At 38.4% G+C, this 22765-nt stretch overlaps 1 protein-coding gene across 1 annotated transcript in view; it reads right to left on the bottom strand.

The window, feature by feature from the left end:
- Positions 1 to 22765, bottom strand: part of Pacrg (parkin coregulated) — a 428615-nt gene that overhangs the window by 405439 nt on the left and 411 nt on the right. The window lies entirely within an intron of this gene.

The raw sequence follows: 22765 nt of genomic DNA, 5'->3' as shown, positions 1-22765 counted from the left end.
TGGTATTTAATTTTCTAATATGTGCTTTATAATTATAATGCTCACTGTTATTCATCAAGGAAAACTGACCAGGGAACCATGATCTAGGAAGCATAAACCACAGCCTCCTGCATTTGACTTACCTAAAGTTTCCAGGAATTTTGCTTCAGGAGCACAGACCCCTTCTGCAACAAGTAGGGAAACATGTTTTCTTTGCTTATGTGTACATACACTGTGCCACTGCTCCAGAACATCTTGCATTAGTGCAACAGAGGAAAGTTAGAATCTTTATATTACTATGATTTAGTCCTCTCCTTAAACACTATAAATGCCTCTACAAAAGGATGCATCCAAGTTCTTAAATATTATTAGATAAGAAAGCACAGAATGAATCCAATAGCGTGATAGTGGGTAACTTCAATCCCCTACTTTCTCCAAGAGACAGCTCATCCAGACAAAAAACAAAACAAAGAAATAATGGAGTGAAATGACATTATAAACTAAATGAACCTAACAGACATTTGCAAAGTATTCCACTTAAATCCTAAAGATTACATATTCTTGGCAGTCTTCTAAATCAACCACATATTAGAATGCAAAGAAAGACTCAAGAAATATAGGAAAACTAAAAATACTACTAAATGATAATTATATCAATGAAGAAATCAAGAGAGAAATTTAAACATTGATTGAATTAAATGAAAATGCAAACATAACATCCCCCAAAATATTAACACAGTCATAAGAAGTGAGCTTATAAAGAAGAAAGGCACAAGAAAGGATGCTTGGAAAACCAAACAACCCTATTAAAAATGGGGTACAGAGTTAAACAAAGAATTCTCACCTGAAGAACTTCGGATGGAGGAGAAGCATCTTAAAAAATGCTCAACTTCATTAGTCATTAGGGAAATGCAAATCAAAACAACCCTGAGATTTCACCTTACACCAGCCAGAATGGCTAAGATTAAAAATTCAGGAGACAGCAGGTGTTGGAGAGGATGTGGAGAAAGAGGAACACTCCTCTACTGCTGGTGGGGTTGCAAATTGGTACAACCACTCTGGAAAGCAGTCTGGCGGTTCCTCCGAAAACTGGGCACCTCACTTCCAGAAGATCCTGCTATACCATTCCTGGGCATATACCCAGAGGATTCCCCACCATGTAATAAGGATACATGCTCTACTATGTTCATAGCAGCCCTATTTATAATTGCCAGGTGTTGGAAAGAACCCAGGTATCCCTCAACAGAAGAGTGGATGCAAAAAATGTGGTATATCTACACAATGGAATACTATTCAGCCATTAGAAACAATGAATTCATGAAATTCTTAGACAAATGGATGGAGCTAGAGAACATCATACTAAGTGAGGTAACCCAGTCTCAAAAGGTGAATCATGGTATGCACTCACTAATAAGTGGATATTAACATAGAAAACTGGAATACCCAAAACATAATCCACATATCAAATGAGATACAAGGAGAAAGGAGGACTGGCCCCTGGTTCTGGAAAGACTCAGTGAAGCAGTATTCGGCAAAACCAGAACGGAGAAGTGGGAAGGGGTGGGTGGGAGGACAAGGGGAGAGAAGGGGGCTTATGGGACTTTCGGGGAGTGGGGGGGCTAGAAAAGGGGAAATCATTTGAAATGTAAATAAAAATATATCGAAGAAAACAAAAGAAAAAAAAAGAAAGGATGCTTGAATGCCACTTAAAAGGGAGAACAAAATAGTCACAGAGGCAGAGATGGAGGGAACTGGGAGAGATAGGAGTCTGGGGAGTTTAGGATCAGGTGTGGGGAAGGACAGGAGAGATGGCCAGGTGGTCTCGTAAATGAATAAAAATCTGCAACTGATGGGGGTGAGGAGAGAGGCTCCCAAGAATCAGTGGAGGTAACCTTAGCTGCAACTCACAACACTGGGGATACGGAACTTGAAGAGGTCGCCCCCTATAGGCAGATCAGAACCCCAGTGGAACAAGAGAAACACCAACTTACCTACAAGACTTTCAACCCAAATTTATCCTGTCTACAGGAAATACAGGCACAGGGATGAGGCAGAGACTGAAGGCATGGCCAACCAACAGCTGGCCCAACTCAGGACTCATTCCATTGGCAAGTACCAATCCCTGACGCTATTAATGATAGATACTGTTATGTTTGCAGACAAGATCATGTTGTCCTCAAAAAGGCTCCACCCAGCAGCTGACTCAGACAGCTGCAGATACCCACAGTTAAACAGTGGATAGAGCTTGTGGGCCCAAAACGGAAGAACTCACCCTTAAAGACTTGCCCTCTTAACCCTGCACACTTTACCCTGCCTGCGGTGCTAGAAAGTGACACCATGACCCAAGGTGACATAATAAGATTCCTCTGACATCATTTCCCAAAACAGGGATTCAACTAGCAAGCCTCTGTATGGAGGAGGAGCTTGTCGATGTCCCAGACCTCAGTGGTGGGACTGAGACAGCTGGAGAAAGTTGAGCTGAACAGTAAGCCAGCTTGCACCCCCACCTGCCACAGCACTCGTGCAGTGCTGTAGTAAGAGACGCTCCCCATCCTAGGGTTCTACAGTAGGAAAGTGTCATCGCAGACAGATACTCAGCTTTCTCCATCCATCCTTCACTGGAGGCTTAGGTATATATATGTGTATATGGGAATATATATATATATATATTCCCATGGGAAATACTGGGTTGCCAGGAGAGCCAATCCACCTGTAGTCAGGTACAAAGGAGATAAGGTTCTCAGCAGACAGGATGTCGATCTTGCCACTGCTGTCCACTAGGAGGTGCCACAACAGACAAAGTAGCCAAATGATGGCTGCTTGGATGCCGCTGTCAGCACCCCCACACAGCCTGATGCATTGCATCTTCTCCTGATGACTGTGCTTGGTAACGACCTGCGGCAGAAGCAGCCAATGCTAGTATGTCTCCCATGGTTCCAGGGATAGAAGGCTTATCCTCCCAGTGTAAGAACATGTGTTCAAGAGACTGTAATCAAAACAGCAGGCGTTGGCAAAATATGCACATGTCAACTGGTGAGCCGATGTTGAAACTCATGCATTTATGGTCGACAGATTCCTGGCAAAGGCATTCCGCATCCATAGAGCGGGGAAAAAGAGCCACCTCCAGAAATACACAGAAATCAATTAAAAATTCATTAAAGGTTTAAATTCCAGACCTGAACCCAAAACTGGAGGGGAAAAAAAACAAAAAAATAAAAAAATAAAAAAATAAAATAAAAAGCAAACAAAAACAAAACAAAACAGGATAAAACCCCATAGCAAAGGTCTAGGACAGCAAAGGCTATAAACCAGACAGATGGAGGGAACCATACTAAAATCAAATGTTTAAAAAAAAATCAAATCAAAACCAAACAAAAATGGATAATACCTCTTTGGCATGTGTATGGTCTGCAAATACCTTTTCCATTAAAATGAGTAGCTTATATCTAAAGCATAAGGAACTCAAACAACAAGATGACAGGAAGAAAACAATGTAATTTTTTAAAAATAAATGATCAAAGTGGGGACTAGGGAGATGGCTCAGTAGGTAAAGAGCTCGTTATATATGTATGAGGGCCTGAATTCAGATAATGGCCATGTAAAAAAAAAGTGCATGTAAAATAGCAGTGGTGGGGTGAGTAGAAATGGTCAGAACTCATGGATTTGCTGGCTGTCCATTTATGTGAAAGGGAGAACTCCAGGTGGAGTAAGGTGCTATATCTCAAAAAACAAAAACCAAAAAACAAGTAAAAACAAAAAACAAAACCAACCAACCAAAAACAAAACAAAAAAAACCACCTAACAATGTAAAAGATGCTGAGAGCAAAAGAGGATACCACCTGACACTGACCTCTGACCTCCAGATACTCATCCACAGAGAAATCCATCTATATGTGCATTTGTGAATACACACACACACACACAAACACACATACACACACACACACAAATGGTCCAAGAACTTGCACAAATATTTCTCAAATGACATACAAATGATAAGTGCTTATATCTTTAAACTTCTCTTCAATATTAATCACCAGGAAATTAAATTTTAAATTAAAATTACACGATGGTGTTGAAATGGTTTCATAAGAAGATGTGCTTTCAAACACTATTTCTGGGAAAGTACAACGTAGCATAGCTGTCATGGAAAGTAGACATAGTTTCCTTTAAAAAAACCTGAAGGATGGATGTATTAAAGAATATAGTAATCTAATTACATCTATATACCTAAAGAAACTGAACCGACTATGACAAAGGGACATCCACACCACATGCTCCTCCCTGAATTCCTCACAACAGCTGAGGAAAGGGGATGAGCGAGTTGCCCATTGGCAGGTGGATAGGGAAACAGGAGATAGGCACACAGCAGCTCGACAGTCAACACTGGAGGGCAGGAACCGGGAATCCACTCCCGTGACTGGAATGTCACAGCCAGTGTGAATCCCGACATCACTGTGTGAAGTGAATTAAGCTAGATACAAAGGCTCTATGATCTCCCTCGCATGTAGAATCCAATAAAGCTCAACTTACAGGGGTTGGCGACAGAAGGGTGTTTGCTGAGGTTTGAGGCACAGGGAGAGGAGAGACTGAGGCCTTTTCATCGAAGGATACAAATCTTCAGAAAGTTGGGAGGGATAATTTTGAGATCTATGTACAGCAGAGGGAGTATAATCAATAAAAATGGATATTTGAAAACGACTCAGTAAATTTCAAGTGTCTCAACAGGAAAACTGGTCAGTAATAGCAGCGGCCATGTGAGTGGGCTTCACTTGACTATTGGGAATCAAATGCTCTTGGCTGTGCCCTAGTACCTAGCCTACAACCTTCCAAAGTACATATGCATATAACACAAAACCGGACAATCTCACACACAGTGTGAGTGTGTTAATGTTTTTCTGGTAGAGTGAATTTTTTTTTTTTTTTTTTTTGGTCAGTGTCTAGCCCTATTTTTAAAAGCAGAACTCTAATAAGGACCATGATTCCTCTCCCTTTGCCTCTCTAGAGGAACAGGACATCACAGCAGCAGGTCTCTTCCATGCCATAGGTTAAAGCAGGCCGGTTCTGTTGTGCTAATCCTTTTCACACGTTGATGTGTCTTGTGAATCTTTAGTTCTGTAAGACAAGATGGAGCTTGGGAAAATGTGTGCTAAACCAAAGAAAACATAGTGTTTCCTGCATCTGTCCTTTTGGAATAGGAGACTAACTGGAGGTTTCTAGAAAGCTAATCTCCATTTGGGCTAATCCCCATCATCTTTACCTTTGCCTCCCCTGGGGCCATGATCCTCCTTCCTTTTCGCTCAGTCTTTACATTCTCTGTTCTCATATTTAAAGCTTCTAAAGACAGTGTTTCTTTTTTGCTTTCAAACACCAAAATGTTTAATATTGCTTTTGTTCGCTTTGCATTTAGAAAACAGGACTCACTTCTTGTTGGTCTTCAGTTGTATATGTCAATGTACCGTTTTCCATATGACTTACTTTGTGTTATATCATCTAGATCAGTAGGTGAAATGTTTCAGGTGATTGGCTTTTAAGTATTTTTTTTATTGTGATTCATGTATTAAAATGTGAGTGAAATATAAACTAATTTCATTTTGTACAAATAATCAGGAAGCAAATTAGGTATGTATAAAAGCCTTTAAGTTAGTTTTGGGAGATTAATATTGACCAGAGAGCACCGTTCTGGAGAGAAGCATTCTGGGATGAGAGTGTGAAAATATTATCAATGCTCTGCTTAAAATGATGAACATCCAGGATGGCGTGCAATTACGATAACAATACTTCTCCTAATTTTTTTCCCTAAACTGGCAATATGCGCTTTCTCGTTTCCACAGCAACCCAATCAATTTCTGATTACAAATGCATGCAGAGCAATTTGGGCTGAGACTTGGGAAAATGAAGCGCATATTTGTAGCATTAGAGAAGATGTGAAATTAGCCTGTACCACTCATCTGAAAGGCTGAACTCGGTATTCACAATGAAGATCAAGACTGAAAACTTGAAAGGGAGTGTTCTAGCGGATGGCAAACCAGATTTTCTTGACAAATCATTCTTTCATCATGTCTTGCAAAGATACAAAAGATTTTCCGAACTGATGCTGTTGGCGTGCAATAGCATTTAATGTGAGCGGTTGAAAGCACAGAAGCAGAGAGAGAGGACAGTCCAGACAGCAATGTGGGGACAACTAACTGCAGCACAGACAACTTCAATCAAAGGCTCATTTGGATTTAGGCATTAGTTCCCAAATTACCATCTAGAGACTTTAGATAAATACTCTTTCTTCTTAGTTTTTGATTTTTTTTTTAACTTAAAGATTTCTTAAACTCCTTTTTGAAAACTCACTAATTGTAACAGAAAATAACCGCCAGTGAGATCAGACATTATATTGATTTTTCAAGTCATTTCTAAAATGGAAAACACAAAACTCAACAAAGAACAACAACTCAGATTACATACACCAGCCTAACAAAACATAAGAGCTGTGTGGCTTAAATGCCCCTTTCGGAAAGTGCTGGCCCTCTGGAGAACCCCCATCCTCACTGAATTAAGTGCATCTGTAAACTAAAGAAAAGGCCACTGAGGTCGTTAGGAAAATGTACAAACGGCACCTGTGTGCCTCAGAAGCATTAATGCTGCTTCCAGATCATATGACTCACTAGTACTAGCAGCTAAAGTATTGAGAAGACATACATATATATGTATGTGTGTGGATATGTATGTATGTATATGTATGCATGTGTATATGTATGTATATGTAAGTGTATACATATGTGTGTATATATATATACACATATATACATGTGTGTGTGTGTGTGTGTGTGTGCTCTCACACTGCTGAGCGTGCACTGTGCCTGTCAGTCTGACTTCACAGCATCGCTTTGAAGCCCTGTCAAGCTGTGTAGTATTTCCTGCAGCTGATGAAGCACTGCTTGTCAGCTTAAGCCCAGTGCCACCAGATGACAGAGAATAGACAAAGGCAATTACTTTGTGGAAACCACAGCACTTAACATGCAAAAAGCACTAGAGACACCTTATTAAGGGCTGCTGAGGAATTGTGCTACAGTCTAGTTGCAAATGCCTACTCTAGCTTTTCAAAATACGTTTTGATTATCTTGCAGCTGGGACAAACTTTTGTTTCTTTTGTATTGCTGTTGGGTTTTTTTGTTTTTTGTTTTTTGTTTGTTTTGTTTTGTTTCTAGAGACAAGACATTACTATGTGCCTATGACTGATCTGGAACTCACAGAGATCCCCTTGCCTCTGACTCCCAAGTGCTAGAACTGAAGTCATGCAACACTATACCTAACTTTGTGTGTGTGTGTGTGTGTGTGTGTGTGTGTGTTATATATAAGTATGTATGTATGTATATATATATATATGTGTGATATGATGGGTGTAATGAGTAAAGTAACAGTAAAGTTCAATGAGTAAAATATTTGGGAAATTAATTTTCTGAATGCTATAAAATTTTTAATTAGTTTATTAATCTAGTTCAATGTGTTATCATTCAAATTTTCAAAAATTCACTGATGAAACACACTTATGGTTCTAAGTCAGTGAGAAAGCCAGCTCTTGGCCCTTGGCGGAAACAGATTTATGATTTCTTATAGATGTAAAGGAATAGTAAGATATCTTTGAAAGAAAATAAATGAAGGCTGACATAAATTTTAGTTTTATGTGCAAAGAGCAAAATAAGTCTCAAATGAAGCAAAATGTTAAAACATTAGCTACCAGAATTTGTAATGGGAAAGTGAGCATAAATATAGGCTGGGTTGCACACAATGGAGAAAATGAATGCTAGCACGAATATCCTGTGTTTGGAAAACTATGAAGACTTTGTCTCTATGGTCTCCATGCATAAGCTCACCTGGCAATCAAGATAATACTATGTTTGAGTCATGTGTATGTTTCCACATTATAGGAATTCTTCTATGAAAACAATATAGTTTGCACTTATTAAAGTATTTGTGAGTTCCTCGGTGGCCTGAGAAAGTCCCCCTGCAACAAGCCGTGTTATATATAGATTTTGAGAAAGTATGAGTGTCTCAGCTGTGAGAAAGATGACACTGCCTCTGCTATTTGCAACCTCAGGTGGCAGCTGGGAGCAGGGCTCCCTTACATGTGGTCTGCTCCTTGATTGTGCATACAATACTCTGCTTTCATGTTACTGATCAAGACAGATAAACATGTAGCCACATGAAGACTTGCACACCAATATCCATAGTAGCTCTTTAAAGCAACATAGGCTCAACCCTAATGTCTGTCCATCAACAATAAGTGAACAAATTGCATTGTATCCATACAGAGTACCTTTCAACAATCACAGGACCCACCAAACTGTGGGAGCTTCTGGAAGAATCTATGTTGGTTGAAAATTGCACCACAAGATTTGGATTTTTTTTTTAGTTATATATATGTAATTTATTTTTTTAAAGCAGAAAACAAAAGCAGGAGGCTAGTTAGCTAGAGATTGGGGAGAAGTTGGGATCAGGGGTTATGGAGGTCTAAGACAATTGGGTGAGATGATCCTGGGTATGCTTTTTTCTTATTGCCATGACCTTTCTTTACCACTGATAAGAATGTCAATACTTAGAACATTCTGTTCTTTAATATTTGTGACATATTGTAAACTCAACTAAGCTTTTGGTTTTTTTTAAATAGGAATTGTGGTACACACTAATTGTAGATGTGAAATCAATGAATTAAAATATTTAAGATTAGATACAGCCAAGCCTGGGCACAGGGCTGCCTGATTATAATCTCAGTTCTAAGGAGGCCAAGGCAGGAAAACAGAAGCTGCAGTCCAGCTTGGAGTAGGTGGTGAGACTCTGTAAATAAAATAAAACTGCTAGAGCTGAAGGGTCATGGGTCTGGGAATGGAAGAAGGAAGAGGACAGACTGACAAATTTAGATAAGCCAGAATCTGCGACATCCCCTCCTATGTCTGTGCACTTCACCCTTCAATATGTTTTTTCAAATGATTCTCATTTTGAAGAGGTTTTCAAATTTGACAGTAGAAATGAGATCACAGGAGTTTTCAATGATGAACTGAATGCTGATTCTGAGTTGGCTTTCCAGTATTTTAACAAATCTCAATACACGCAGCCTAGACAACTTCGCTTAACTACAGAAACCCCCACTTGTGGGTGATACCCAGTGCTAAAGGTAAGAGCCATGGATATAAAACCATTCAGTAAAATTAAAGGAATGAACTACTTTCTTTTATAGAGTAGTTAAGCTTATAGAGGAGCACCAGTAGCATCCGCTTAGAATGAGACTTTTAGCTCACTCCCTATCACCCTCCAGAGTGCCGCCTCATCCCTAGAGGATGTGATACCAGATGGGGCTGTTATGACAAGAGTCTAAGGAGCTTGGGAGTCTTTTTGGATTCAGACCACTCCCCTGACTTCTTGCCTCTAGTTCCTATGTTTTCTGGTTAAAACTCAGTTTATGTATGGGTCCAAGATTTAGATCATTACTCAAAACGTTGCTGATTCTGAAGTCTTCTTTGCTGCCTCCCATGTTTCTCTTCCCTTACACCTTATGCTGTCTTGATCTGGCTGAGTGTGCTTCTGCCAGTAAGAGGGCTGGAAAAGGCTGGCACCCAGATATATCTTCATGTTAGAGATGTGATGGCTGGTATATCCACAAAGCTGGCACTGAGCTACACCTCCGATAAACTCCCAGGGTTCTTGAATTAACACTATTAATGGGCTTTAGTTGTATCACCTAGTTCTAGTTGCAAATCAGTTAAGTCAGCCTCATTCATACAAACAGTGGCCAACTGTCATATAGATAAGCCATTTTACCTACAGCAAATTAATAAATATCCTATCTTTTTCCCTTATAAGTAATCACTATGAAAGTGGGATGAATATAGATTGACAGTGATGGTTGAATTACTTCACAGGCTTTATCAGTAATCAATAACTATGCTCATGAGCATCTCTTGCACATATTCTGTGCAGTCTTATAGGGAAACACAAGGCATTCACCATTTACACTTCATACTTTATCTTGTAGAGCTAGTGTTTGGTAAATATGTAAATTGCTTTCATACTTCTAATAATGAGAGACGGTAAATTAGTGTATATGAATCACTGTGAATGCAGGTAACATCTAGTGGACACATCAGCAAGAGAGATATATCACTTATTTGTGAAGTTTCAGTGGAATATAGAACAGGACACCCATCATTATTGCTTATATTAGTGTTATTTGTCTTTCTGCTCTTTCACTACATCATGTGAAATCTTAACTCTGCTAAACTCAAATAAGCTTTGCATTGATGAAGGTGTCATTTCATTGAACTTTGAGATAAAGTTACAATTTCATTATGCAAAATAACTTTTTAAAACATATAAAGTGCAAGACATTGATGCTTTGGTAAAAGATTTACTGTTTATCTCAGTGACTATTTAATCATGCTAACTTTAATTTAGAACACCGAGTCTGTGAAATATAGTTCTTGTTGGATTTTCTGCTAAGTAAAAACCACAAAAGAAAGTAGTTAGCCATGATCTATCTTGTATTTATCATTTTATCTGGCATTTATTGTATAATCATATTTTTTTCTGGTATTACTTTGTCTAACCTATGTCATGTCAATGACTTTAATGTGAGTTGGTTTAGAAACATAATTCTAAAATACAAATTATTTTCACAACATAATTATTCTTTGTAATATAATCAACTTGCATTTTTCCCTCTGAAATGACAGTAACTTTGGTAAATGGGAAAATGCACAGATAATGACATCTTAAATTTCTGTTTAGCCGATGGCTCTCCCAATCTCTTTTCACTACACCGAGTAATTGAAGTGCCACACACAGGCGTTACAAGTTCCACCTCCTAGATTCCAAGTCTAGGCATGCTTGCTTCCATATCTAGGTCCTAAAAAGATCCTCAAGTTGGCCAAACTCTGACCTCCATGTCCTTCTCCCACCTCAAGGCACCCCCCACCCCCATGAAGCAGATGGTATTTAAGTGTGGTCTTATGAAGAGATCACAGGTAATATGAAGATATTTCTCTGAATCCTCTTAAGAAACATCATTTTGTAGCCAAGAACTATGAAAAAATAAGTGTATCTATACTTAAGACCATTGACTAGGTCCACCCTCACACTTGGCTAGAGGAACTTGTTTTCAGTATGTAGTGGCAGTAAATGCAGACTCAAAACTGCTCAAAGTACTGAGAATAAGTGTCTGTCCTTGCTCCGCATTAAGTCGGACATGTATGTTAACCTCACCCCGCCACCTTTCACCAAGGCTCAGGGAATACCAGAGAAGCAGCAGAGAGCTGCTGGGAAATTCCTTCCTCTGGACATGACATGGCTATCCCACTATGAACACGTACCAGTAGTGGTTATCTACACGACGATCCAGCCAAATTAAAGAATGGAGTGGTTAGGAGGCTCCTCCCCCAACTGATACATTATTAGCTTTTCATAACTTCCGGGGAAGGGAGAATCATCTTCTTCAGGGGAAGTGGCCTAACAAACTATGTGAAGCTGGGAGAATATACATAAAGTTATCAAAGAATAAACTTTTAAAAGAAAACCACACATTAAATACACAAATGAACCTTTTCCAGAGAATGAAATAATTGAAATAGAATAGATAAAAAAAAAATCTTCAATTCTGAGTCCCTCAAGAAAGTCTGAGTGAAGATGACTTCTGATAAAAGTTTCATTATTTTCAGAACTAATCTGAAACTTGACAGGTCCTGTGACCTGGATAAGGGAAGCAAGAGGAAACCATTTGAAGTTGTCTCTACTTGTTTTCTGATGCCCGTCTTTAAGTTGTCTGCTGTGCATTTCCTACTCACTGATCAAACAATCACAGAGTCACAAAGATATAGTGATAACAGCTGATTCTGACAGTAAGTTGGTAAACAGAATAATTTCTGAAAATATACTTTTTATAGACAATCAAATATGTCAACATTAAAGAAATACCAAGCTAGATCAGGTATGAAGTGATATTCCTGGAGAGTCTGACATCTATCTGCACTGAAGGTTCTATGGGGAGACTGATGGGTGAGAACACTAAGATTACAGAGAGCGGGGACATTGCAGACAGCTGACATTATCTTGGGCTATCCTCATCCCTCTCTGCATATGATCTTAGAATCCTTTTAACCACCAGCTAAAACTTTCGAGATATTTTTACATGGAAGACCACTTACCTCACTAACCTCAAAACCAAGAATGTTGTCTGCTTGCTCCTATAAATAGCAGCAGAGAGCTCCTTTTCTGCTTTAGCCAATGGGGGGATGTTGCTCACCAATGCATTTAGTAATGCAGTGACTGACAACTTCCTCGCGTTCTTTGTCTATTAAACAACCATGTACAGCATCTTGGGTAGAATGTGTCATTTAGTGTGTCTGTGTGACAAAGGATGTCAGTTCATATTTGGCTCAGCTAAAACCATTTGAGTAAAAGCTGTGTTTCGTGCTGACAATAGTAACACCATCTTAAATAGACGTCTTCTGCAATAATTTGCAATAAAACAGACCAGCTACATTAAACATCCAAAATAATAAATAAAAGTACACATTTTCAAGCTTTCATGAAAGATTTCTTTAAAAAAAAGGGGGGTATCATTCAAAAGCATAACTTTTATAAGCATTGCAAGCAGGATCAACTTCAGAAGCCAAATCCCTAAGCATCGAACATCAAATATATTTTTTAAAAAAGAATTATGAATAGAACTCGAGTAGCTTATATGAAGTAAGTAAGAGCAAGAATTTGCAAATGAGGCTGCATTGTGTTAAAAATCTTTCCACACAGCAAAAGAAATAATCAACTGCCTACAGGATTGAGGAGATTCTGTATTCTGTAAAATATTTATTGAACAGGGAGTTAATATAGAGAATTTAAGAACAGCTCAAAATTACAACAAAATTACCAAATAATCTTATCAAGAAAAGAGGAATTGAACGGAACAGATTTTTTTTTTTAAGTAGTACAATATCCAGCAAATGAAAGCTATGTAAGTTCCTGGCTCACGCAGGTGAGAACAGATAACACAAAAATTAGTAAATGTTGGGTCGGATGGCAGAGGTCCGAGCACCAAGAACAGCAGTGTGAACTGTAAGTTGGTCTATTCACAACAGCAAAGCATGGTGTTTGCTTAAACATTAGAGAAGAGCTTTTTCAAGTGGATGCCCTAGTAATTCTGGGAGCTCATTCGACAGAATTAAAGTCAGCTCACTGCAGGGCAGAGATTCTCTAGCTGTTTCTACTTATGAGCCATTTAACCTGCACAATCTTATATAACGCCCAGCATTTAGGCAAATAAGGTAGCATGTAAATTAAATAAACACTGGTCACAAATCATAACTGCATCTATTTTAAAATAGTTCATTGTTATGTATTTTATTTCCCCATTTATTAAAGAGAAACTAAGTCTGCATACTAATGAGACCCATATATTTGATTATTTTTCTATAAAGAATTCAATCTTGGCTAAATATTTGATCTGCAGATTAAGACATATTCAGCATTGCTTTGAGCTGATTGATATTTTGATTTTATAATAGTCAATGCTTAGAATGTCACCTTGGATAGAAACATAGTATAAAATTATAAAAGCATGACTACGGACATTTCAGAAACTGCTGGAAGTTATATCCTCACCCTGAGCCAAAGTTCACTTATTCTACAGTTTGTGAAACTCAAACCATCAAATCAATAAATAAATTTAAAAACCAAACATTCTAACTCATTGAAACACAAAGATCCTTAACATTGATATTTCATATTGTGAGAAAAGAAATGTTGTTTGTCTTGCCCCCATACTTAATCCATAATGGTTTTGTGAGGGCAAAAACTTTGTATGTAGGCAAAACACTGCAATTCACAAGCATACAAGAGTGCTGATGTCAGATGTTTTAGCATCCATAGGTCTTATATGGCATCACAGTACAAAGTGATATTGTGGGATCAAAACTCAGGCCAGCTCTTCCAGAAACACTTTGATTCTAGGACACATTCAATTTTGAATTATGTTCTGGTTACTTTGTGTTTAGAAACTTTTTACTGTCACCAAGGTTTTCATGATACTTGTGTGCAGTTAGTCATATGACATTGCATGGTGTCCTCACCTACAGTTTAAGATGCTGTGCTTGAGAGATTCTACAAATCTGTGTTTGTCACGGCACAAAGGGTCCAGCATGAAATTTACCATGGCAAGAGAAGTGATGTGTGTGTTTATGTGGCATGTGTGTGTGTTTTATCAGCCATAATAAAAAAAAGTTAGCTTCAGGAAAGTGGATCACCATGTTACACATAGCTATTTCCACAAAGATAAGTGTGGTTTATCTTCTGTGGTTGTGGACTGTAGTTGTTAAAAAGAAAACTAAGGACAAGAAGGTGTAGATGGGAAAGGAAGGAGGAAGAGGTAATACGAGTAGAGAGGCGAAAATGGGCAAAGCACACTATATGCACATACAGCGATATTACAGTGGATCTACTTGCTTTGTCAGATTAGTATGTGCTAGTAAAAATCGTAATCCAAAACAGATTTAAAGCTCTAACCAATCGAGTGACAATTCTTCACAAATACAACTGGGAAAAAAAAAATCCCACACCATTATGACCATTTAAAAATCAAGAATGCAATTTCTATTAAAATAGAATACTAACAAGAATGTTGAAATGAAACAATCCAAATATAACCGTATTAGAAAGCTTGAATAATGGAAACAATGGAAATCAAACGAGAAGAAATTATACTGAAATAAAGGCAATAAATCCACGGCTTCTTAGCAAGCTTGTCTTTGAGTATGAGGCTGGGCTTAATCCCCGGTACCTATTCCCTCCACTCCAGAATCAACCCGTTATCCAGATCAGAAGAATTTTAGGATCAGTTTAAGAGAGAATGTTTTATGTTGCTTTTGTGTGGATGTTTCTTGTGTGTGTGCGTTTGTGTGTTTCAAATTATGGTTTGTTTCACTTTTTGTTTGCCTGTTTATTGCTTAGGCCGGGAGAGGAAGAGGGAGAGGGAGGGAGAAAGGGAGTGGAGTGGAGTGGATGGGTGGGAAGGTAGGAAGGATCTGGCAAATGTTGGCGGGTATGACATAATCAGAATACACTGTACAACAAAAACAAAAATTCTATACAAAAGTGTAACTATCTTCTCAAAGGTTATCATCACTTAATCAAATCAAACCAATGAGGTAATTTTAGTGTACTTTGGAAAGAGAGAGAGAGAGAGAGAAAGAGAGAGAGAGAGAGAGAGAGAGAGAGAGAGAGAGAGAGAGAGAGAGACTGTATAAGAAACCTTCATTTTTCAGTAAAAATGTATAATTAGAGATGTGTGCCTCAATGTGTCTGTATAGCAGCTGGAGATGGTAAATAAGGCTTGAAAGTGAAAAAAAAAAAAAACAACTCCTAAAAAAATCTATGCAATTTTGTAGTTAGAGAACTTATAGTAAGTGTAATGAAATAAAATATCTCAGATATTAAATTCCTGACCTTTAGAGTTGGAGTTCTGGGGAAACGGTGTTGTATCCTTTAAAACATGGAGGGATGGGCTCTCTGGGTGAGGTACAATGATGCTTAGGTACTTCCTAGAGTGCAGGCAGGATGTCTCTAAGGGAACCTGGTACCTTCTCTATCACTCCGTTTCTGGTACAGGTGGGTTAACATACTTTTCATTCAGTTCTGTTACTCTGTGGTAGGAAATATGGATAAATGGGGGAAACTTTCATATGAATATCCTTTTATTATATTCCCATTGATTTCCCCTTTATAATAGGGCATGTCCCAAGAAATATGTGCTTTAAACAAAAGGCACAGGAGCCAGAGAGATGGCTCAGAGGTTGAGAGCACCCGCTGCTTTTGCAAAAGACCTGTCTGATTCCTAGCACCCACATTGTGGTCCACAACTATTTGTAGCTCGTTACAGGGGATCTGATCATTTCTTCTAGACTCTGGGGGTACCAGGCATGTACACCCTGCATAGACATAGTAGATGCAAAACAGCTATACACATAACAAATAAAACCATTAAAAACAAAACAAAGACTTCAGACACAAGCTAAAGAATAATTTCTAAATTTCAATTATCTATTTCAATTATCTATCTATCTATCTATCTATCTATCTATCTAAGTATCCATCCATGTATCTGTCATCTATCCATCCATCTGTGTATCTGTCATCTATCCATTCATCCATGTATCTGTCATCTATCTATCCATCCATCCACATATCTATCTAATCAATCATCCAACTACCCAGCTCATGAGTTCATGAATGTACATATATATTCCTTATACACACTTAAGAATATATACAAAATTTAGACTCCAAGCTATGGTGATAGACAGATAAGATATAAAATGAAGCCATGTCTCTCTTAATAAGGAAGATCTTATTTACTTTTATTTAATGTTTATAAAGTACTAGGTACAATGCTACATGCCTTTAATATCAGTACTTGGAAGGAAGATAAAGATAGATCTCTGAGTTTGAGGCCAGCCTGGACTATATAACAAGTTTTAGGCTAGTTAAAACTACATATAGAGTGAGAATATGTCTAAAAGAGGAAATGATAAAGATGCTTATGTTTTAGATACAGAAGCCATATACATCACCCATTCCACTATTTTGTATATGTATACTTCTATAGCTACATGTATAAGATTATGGTTAAATATAATATATAAAAATCAATGGAAGTATTTGACCTAAAAGAAATAACTTGTTGAACATAAATGTAAGAATATTTGTTAGGAAAATGTCTTCTTACAACAGGAGAACCACAGTCTCAGTGTTCCTAACTTTTTCCAAATATGTATGATGAATGACTTTGAGAAGTGCTGAGATTTTAACTGCAAACACAAAGAGGACAAGGAGTAGGCGTAGCACAGAGAAAAAAAAAAGATTAAAATTTCCTCAGAGTGCTACATGTGACAGTCTTAAATCTGAAGTCACAAATAGATAGAAGGGAGTGGTTAAATAAACTGTAGTACATTCATACACAAAAATTCATGCCTAGCCCGCGAGGATTTGTGTGTGAGCTTCATTTCTGTGGCCGTGCTGAGATGAGGCCAGAAGGGTGGGTTTATTTTCAATCGCAATTCCGGGTGACAGTCCACCACTTTCAGGACGTGGAGCTACCCCACACCCACAGGCAGCAGCAGAGACTGGCAGGCCCTTTGCTGCTTGCCACCTGTGCTAAAGCTAGCTTCCTTCTCTCTTCTGTTCCAGTCCTGGCCCAGGAAATGGTGTCCCCCTACATTTGGGGTGGAGCGTCCCATCATAATGACCAATCAAAACACTCGTGCACAGGCCAACCCATTGTAGCTTCTCTTTAAGGCTTTATTCGGGTGACTCCAGGTTATGTCAAACTGACATTTACATTTAATAAGCACAATTAATTTACAACTATAATTGTATGAGACATTGGAGCATAATTTTGATGGAAGTAGCAGATAGAAAACATTACATAATTTACGCAAGTATAAAACCAGGTACAAAAACAGAGGCTCACTGGGAGAGTGTGTCTGAGGGGTAACTAGAAATGAATAGGTAAGGATTTTGCAATGTTGGTACTTAATTTTTTTAATATAATGTTTTTGTTCATTCTTTGAGAATTTCAGACAAGCAGACAATGTGTTTCGATCATATTTACACCCCTCCCCCATCTCACTAAATCCTCTTGGCTCTACGACCCACCTGCAAACTTCCTTCTAACTTCATGTTTGCTAAAATTTTAACATGTATTTTAAAAATGTTACAGCCCACAGAGTCCAGTTTGTCCTTTCCCTGCTGATACTGCTGATGTGGGAGCTGGGTGCACCAGTGTGACGGCTTAATGGTCACCAGTGAGTCACTCGGAGCACCTATATTATCTATACATGTGGGAAAGTTGACACCGGAAAAAAAATTCCCAGGAGCAGAGTGAGAAAAAATAATTTATAAATTAGCATTCTTTTCCTGTCATTTAATAAACATCTCATAAAATAGTCTGAGACTCATATTTCTGTGGGAAAAATTATTTGCCCTATTTTTTTAAAGTATAGGATTGGTTAGAAAAGCCAGTATATGTAAAATGACTTACAGTATAGTAAAGCATTAATATGTAATAATGACAAAGGATTAGGCACATGACAGAGTTAAACTCACAGTCCTGATACATCATTTAAAGTACATGGGAACCCCAAATTAAATAAGCCAACATTTTTATACAACATGTAGTTTATCTATATCAAGGATAAAGTATAATTCTGGTCATTTAGGAAACCAACACAGAATTTCTACCTTATTTTCTAAGCTAATTGATTTAAGATTAAAAAACAAAAACAAACTAATTTGAACACTAAAATTACAGAAAGCTTAGAGACTAAAATCTTTTTCATAATATTAAGAGAAAGCTTTTCTAAATCAAACCATGTTCATATTTTATAGTATACACATACAACTTTTATAATAAGCCAATAAAATATTCATAGGGTATATATATGCATATATAGTCATTCATCGTCTTGATACTTATGCAATTTTGTTATTTTCTTGAAAATTCTAACTTAAAGATGATTAATAAGTTATGAAATGAAAGTCAATATTTCATTTGAACAAAAAAATAAAGAAGAAAAAGAAGAAGGAAGAAAGGAAGGAAGAAAAGAAGGAAGTAAGGAATGAAGTAAGGAAATGCAGCCCATACTATGAAGCCAGGACTTTCCCTCAGCTGAAGCAGCATCAGTGTGTGAAACAGTTACAGTCCCTGGCCTCCAGAAGCTGAGTCTCTAATGGGAAAAGCACAGGTTCATCCCCACCGTTATTACATCAGAGAACATGAGTGGGTGGGCCTGAAGGCCTTAGGGAACAGGGTCGGAGAGAATGATTGTATGGCTGAGATTTTTAGTCAGAGAACAGCTCACTACAAAGTCAATTTCTTAACAACAACAACAATAACAGGAGACATCTTGAGAAGGTGGTCTCTGTGTTGTAGGCAATGGAACTAGAAGGAGACAGTCACCAAGGCAGACATGCCACTAGTGTATCAGAACCAGCAAGAAAGCTATGATGGTGGTGCTTGGGCAAGTAGGGGAGGCAGTGCAGAGGGTGATAGTATACATATAAACAAATGTGTACATATGTGAACACGTATGTGAAAAGCGACGGTAGCCGGCTCTCAGAGGGCCTCACAGGAGGCTACAACTTGAGCTTTTGTTCAGTGCAGTGAGTGTCTGAGCACTGAAGGTAAGAACAGACATGGCTGGACTTGTGTTTTAAAGCAATTTTTTAAAAAAAAATTATGGAGGCAAAAATCCATTTTGATTACAAGATGGAGAAAACAAGATGAAAACAAAGTTGCTTTTCTTCATTAGTTATCAAATACATTTATGCCTCTGGTTAAATCTGAAGATGATTCTGTTTTCCCACAGAACTTATACCAGGGTTTTAAACACAAGCAGAAATAAGTATAATGTTAATAAACAGTGAGCAAGGGATAACTTAGGAAGGGAGAGGGGCAGGTATTAGGAAGGTCCTTAAAACAGCAGTCATTGTGCTAAGCATAAAAGTATGTGCTGCCTCGCAGCCTGTCTTCTCTTACTGACCACTCTGTCTCTGGCCCTTAAAGGAGTACCGGGCATGTGCATACCCACCAATCAGTGGATGTTTGTTATCTGGTGACAGTGTGATGGTGTAGATGCTGGTTATATAAAAGGATGGACATTCGGCAAAGGAACAGCATCAGCCAAAGCCACGAAGAACCACCCAGTCTCTTGGGTTTCAGTCAGCTAAAGTAACTAAGAATGGGAGTTGTTTATGAATTTAAAAAGTACAAAATAGGATTATAGAGGCCTGCTGGTCTAGGCCAGGCAGAGAACAACAGTTAGTGTTCAAAATGGGACATTCATACCAGGCTCCTGCCAGAGGGACAGTGAGGAAGGGGGAAAGAATCAAAGAATGAGTCAGAGGACATAGAGGTGTGTTGTCCTCTGGATAGGCCGTGGCCACTGGGGTTATGAATTCCTGGAGCATAACCTAATCAAGATCAACCCAGTCAATATGTGAATATGGATGAGAAAGGGGCCCATAAGGCTTCACCCCCAGCTGAGGAGCCACTGACAGCTAATGACAGCAGGAACCTGGGAGGAGTCCATTTTCTTTCTGGTATGTGGCCCCTGACAAGTCACCATGCTCAGGTGGATGACAACACAGACACACCCGGACACATGCAGGCAGCACTAAAGGACTCAGTAGGTTATGAAAAACCAAACAGGAGGACATGAAGGTGGGAGGGGCAGGTATTAGGGATTAGGGGAGAGGCAGAGGCAGGATTTGAGGTGAATATGATCAACATACATTACATAAATGCATGAAATTATCTAAGAATAATTGTAGCTGGCTCTATGGAAATACGTTTTTTTTGTTGTTGTTGTTCTTTTTGTTTTTTTTATTCATAGCTCCCAAATATTTACTTTGTCCTGGAGAGTTTAGTCTAGCTATATTAATGATTGACTGGTAGAGAACGGTTTGGGAGACATTACATACCTGAGGTGTGTGGGTGATGAGGCCCTCCATCCGAATCCACCATCCTTACTACTTGCACTGGATGGAATGAATGCTTGCAGTCCTACCACAGATGCTTAACATTTGCATACTGACTCTTTTATTTGTCCTTACACGTCTCTTAGCCATAGTGTACCAGCTTCAGCACTGGTAGCTCATGACTTCTAATTACCCCATTGTTCCATCACCAGTGGGACATGGCCAGTTTGAGCTAGCCACAGAGCTGCCAGTTACAGCCCATCTCAGCCTCTCTTTCAACTAGTTATGCCTTTAGATCTAATCTTTAGCCATGGACTTAGGCAGCAGCATAAGAGGAGTTTCTGGGGGCACAGTGACGTTGCTTGCTTGTTGGTGTGCCATTTGGGCAGGTTACTCATGTTTTTCTCATCTTGTCTGAGGCCTATCTTGGAGATTGTGGCTTTTTGAAACTGCATAGCTTTCTTAGCCTGTTTGCTGAAGGGGCTGGAACCAGGGCCTACAAGTGAGATCTCCACTTGGATCCATAGTCTAACTTGCTCTGTGTGTGTGTGTGTGTGTGTGTGTGTGTGTGTGGTGTGTGTGTGTTTGAGTCAGGTTAGACTTCCTTTGTTCTACTGTAGCCCAGGCTATCTTCAAGGAGGCTCTGCCTCCTGAGCATGAGGTTATGAAGAGCTTCCCAATGCCCGACCTATCTTCCTTTTGGATGAGGTTTGTATGAGCCATAAAGGGTCCACCTTTCGCCGACAGAGGGAATGAATACTTATTAACTGGTTTTTGGTTGTGGACTTTTTCATCCTACTCTAAGAAGGGAAGTAATCTGCAAAGCTCAAATGATGCATCTCCTTTCAACTTTTAATGGAAAACACTGTATCGGTGTGAGTTTAAATTTTCTCTGATTCAAGACTTGTGACTGCTTACTTTTGCTGACACCAAAACAAAAGTTCATGCTGACATAAGAACAATCTATTGCTTAAGACCACTTGTCCCTGTGTTTTTAAGAAATTAGTTCACAAGTAATAAATGTTTACATTTATCATCATTTCATAAACAATTTCCATAATTTCTAGGGTAGATTCCATGTGTTTTTCTTGGAAGAACATTAAAGATTTTGCCTGCTGAGCTGGAGTCTTACAGAGGGAAGGGAAGGTGGCTGAAACTCCTGAGAAGTGGTTTTGGGATTGGCTTTTGGGACACTTGGGTGCAATTTAAAAGATGAATGTTGGTATAATGCTCTGAATTGAAGTAGACTTTCAGAGGGAGAGCGATACTTTATAAGGTGACAAAATCTACATCAGAGAACTCATAAGTGGTGATGAACTCTTAAGTATTGAATAAAGATGCAACCCTTTTTGTTTCCTGTAACTCTACAGTGAGTATTTACACGCCAAGAATTTTTAACTACTATAGATCAACCAATACACATAACAAAAAAATAAAATAAAATTTCTGTGTAGCAACATAGGAATCCAAGCTGGAAGTCTGCAGGTAATCTACTTCATTTGTGTCCTCTAAATATATATTAGACTTGCAATATGTAAGTAGAAAAATAATGGGACAACAGAGAGCACTATTAAGCTAATATACTGAATTGCTGTATAATAAGATCCTCTCAGGGTGTAAATTGTACAAACTTGAAAACTACATTTAGTCTTTAATCTCCCACTCTCTAAACGGGTGCCCACTCAGTAGACAAACACCGTTTAGCATACCAAATCAGATGGTATTTAATAAGCAACGAGGCTTAAAAGCAGTATTAGGCATATAGCTAAACTGTTTGTGTGCCTTTAAATACTTTCCCCTATTAGTGTTAAGAATATTTTATTTGTATTACCACAAGTCATAAAAAAGATATAAGGCTTGTATTATTAGAGACACTTGAAATAGAGCTCATATTGTTTAAAATGTATTCAAAAGGCCTATCAGGCACCAGGCTTCACATAAGTAACATTTGAATACTTAAACAGGTGAATACCTTTTTTTTTTGTCAGAATGTTGCTGAGTCAATTCTAAGGCATTCTAAAATGTCCCAGATGAGAACATAAATAACTTTTGAATACTTTAACAGGTTAATACCTTTTTTGTTGTAAGAATATTGCTGAGTTAATTCTAAGGCATTCTAAAATGTCCCAGATGAGATAAATTACTTTAGATTATTGATAAGTGTATGTGTCCCATACTGGTTCGTGTTAAACTTTGCAAACCTGTGACGTCTAAGAACCTTCACTCCAGAAGGATAAGGATTTCCCCCACTTTGAGTGAAACAGCTTAAGTGTAATTT

The sequence above is a fragment of the Apodemus sylvaticus genome, chromosome 23 (genome assembly GCF_947179515.1).
Source record: "Apodemus sylvaticus chromosome 23, mApoSyl1.1, whole genome shotgun sequence".
NCBI classification, from domain to species: Eukaryota; Metazoa; Chordata; class Mammalia; order Rodentia; family Muridae; genus Apodemus; species Apodemus sylvaticus.
This window is presented reverse-complemented; position numbering and strand designations above follow the sequence as displayed.